Source organism: Teleopsis dalmanni, chromosome 1 (genome assembly GCF_002237135.1).
Source record: "Teleopsis dalmanni isolate 2A chromosome 1, ASM223713v2, whole genome shotgun sequence".
NCBI classification, from domain to species: Eukaryota; Metazoa; Arthropoda; class Insecta; order Diptera; family Diopsidae; genus Teleopsis; species Teleopsis dalmanni.
In genome coordinates this window covers 46,984,486-46,987,430 of record NC_051846.1, presented here as the reverse complement: position 1 = coordinate 46,987,430, position 2,945 = coordinate 46,984,486, and positions in this window count along the sequence as shown.

Genomic DNA, 2,945 nt, shown 5'->3' with positions numbered 1-2,945 from the left:
TATTGTGGGACGAGAAGAGTCAAAAAGTACGGTGTCATCCAGTTCAGATTTTTAGCGGCTTACATTACAAATCTGATGTGAAACGAGAAGAGAAGAAAAGTATTAAACGAGCGCAGCCATATGGAAGAAACGCACCATAGTATCAGGTATTAAAGCACCAAGATGCCGCGATAATATTGTAAAATATATATCATAAAATTGTCACATTTAATATTTTCGCATATATTATATACTAATTATTTTATTTCATTAGAAAAAAATTTAAGCACCTCTACATAGAGTATCCATATAAGTACATTTAGCTGATTCTAAATTTTTAATTTACACTTTTTCTTGAGAATTTATAATGAAACCGGAAGTAATGAAAATATACTCTAAAAAAGATTTCCCAAAGGTATTTGTAAATATTCCAAATTTTTTTCACAAAGTATTCAATATGGAATTAATGTACTTAATGTATATATTGTGACGAACAATTTTTTATTACCTAATTTATTTTTCCTATAAATCTGATAGCACAACACTCTCCATACTTAGACGCCAAGTAATCCTATAAGGCGCTAAATACATTCTTTGCGTTTTAGTGTTTATGCGCTAAACATTATTTTTAATTTTGCTTTCTAACTGCGTACAATGGGAAAAAACAAATGCCTTTGCCTTATAGATATTAAAAAAATGTTTTAAATACTGAAATGAATAGTACGGCATTATCAAGATATTAAACAAGAATTATTTATTTTGTGAATATTTATCTTAATTTGGGTACTACAATTATATGGCACGTCATCACCAAAACTTTGAACTATACCAGCAAATATTACTAAACCAAATTAATTAATAAAATATATTTGAAATTATTAAGATGGAACAATGATGAGGTTGAAAGTTCATAAACTTTTTTTGCTTGCTTAATGCATTTAACGCATTTAATTTTAAATGAAGAGACGCAATAACGCATTTGACGCAAGAATTCAATCATCATTTCGCCTTAGCATTATCAATGTATATAAAGACGTTAACATAGTGAAGTTTAATTATAGGTACACACTAGTCAGTGACTATTTACTATATTTACGTCCACCTCCACCAGGAAGTTAAGGTACTATTTAGTACAAACTCGAAACAACCAACCCCTCAATAAGTTTTTTATTTCTCGAAGAGCCAAGGAATATACGATTTAACCGCAACCATTAAGAATTCGAATATATTGTATATTTTTCGTAAATTTCTTTGATATTATAAGTGAATTATTTACTTTTTATTTATTTTAAATATAAACATTCGATTTACAGTAAATTAATGTAAAATAGTAGATGGTTCACGTACTTAGACCTTTTTTAATTTATATTATAGTGATATTATTCATTTTCTTATTAATTCTGAAAGATCGATAAAAAAAAATTTCTTAAGAAAATAAAAACAAAAAAAAAACACATGGACTATAAATTAATTAAAAAATTTGAATATTTTCTAAGACTACTGCATATAAATCAATAAATTAACTTAATTTCTGTTATTGTCTCTTAATTTCTATTCGAACTTTTCTGATTTTTAAATAGTTTCTTTTCGTTCTAATTAAAAAATTCGAATATTTCCTAAGACCACTGCATATGAGTACTTGACAATACTCGAAACAGCGTTGTATGGTCAGAGAAATTTCAATAAATTAACTTAATTTCTGTTATTGTCTCTTAATTTCTATTCGAATTTCTATTTCTGATTTTTAAATAGTTTCTTTTCATTCTAATTAAAAAATTCGAATATTTCTTAAGACCACTGCAAATGAGGACTTGGCAATACTCGAAGCAGCGTTGTATGGTCAGCGAAATTTCAATAAATTAACTTAATTTTTGTTATTGTCTCTTAATTTCTATTCGAACTTTTCTGATTTTTAAATAGTTTCTTTTCGTCATGAAGATAATATTAATAATATAAGTCTATACTCAGAACAACCCAATAATTATAAGAATTGAATTTTTTAAGCCGAAAGCCAAAATAGATGGTTCTCTTCTTTTTTAATTGGTATATACATATAATTTTATAGACTTGAATCAAATAAACCAATAATATGAGTTATTATTTTTCTGAATTAACTGAATTAAGTTGAAAATTGTTTGATTATAAATAATTAATTTGTTCGCTTTGTTATTATTATTATTTTGTTTGGTGAATTTGCACTGTGACCTATAGTTTTATTGTGCTCCATTCATGGACTAAGAGATTTTCTCCAAGTCCAACTTTTACTATAAATTGTAGCATTAAATCAACATTACAAAGTTTAATTGCTTTCTTTTCTTAGTATTTATACACCTTAATAACTCTCAAAATTAGTGATCTAATCACTTCGCTTCTTCCTGAAAATAAGGAAAGAAAGAATGTTGGTAGAATGTTGGTTGGTAGAATTATAGCAGAAGGAAGAACGTTCACACACCTCCGCAAACAAACGCCATTGGAACTTTAATCTATGACCGACTTCAACAGACGGATTTGCTACTGAGCACAGTTATTTCAAGCCCACAAAAATTTTAAGTACTATTTAGTCACTTACTCTTAAATAATGTTTATTGTATATTCTGAATTGACAGATCGCAATGTAAGAAAATAATAATAATATCTCCTGTACATTTGCCACACTAAGGCACTTAAATAAAAAGAAGAAACTCACCTTTGTCACTCCAGCAAGATGAGTCAATGATAAGCAGGTGTTTTGTGTTAAAGAATCCAAACTTCTCCAACACAAGATCAAATCATAAATTTCAAATCCCGTGTACAGAAAAGTGACAAAAATAGTCATCAACGTTCCATAGCACAGTAAAATGATTTTTAATCCTAATGATTCATGTTTTAAGCCCAGAAGAGGTATTCCAGCTATCTGTGCCAACCAAATATTTAAGTCAATAGAACCAATATATCCTTTAGCGGGATCTGATGGAAATATATATGCA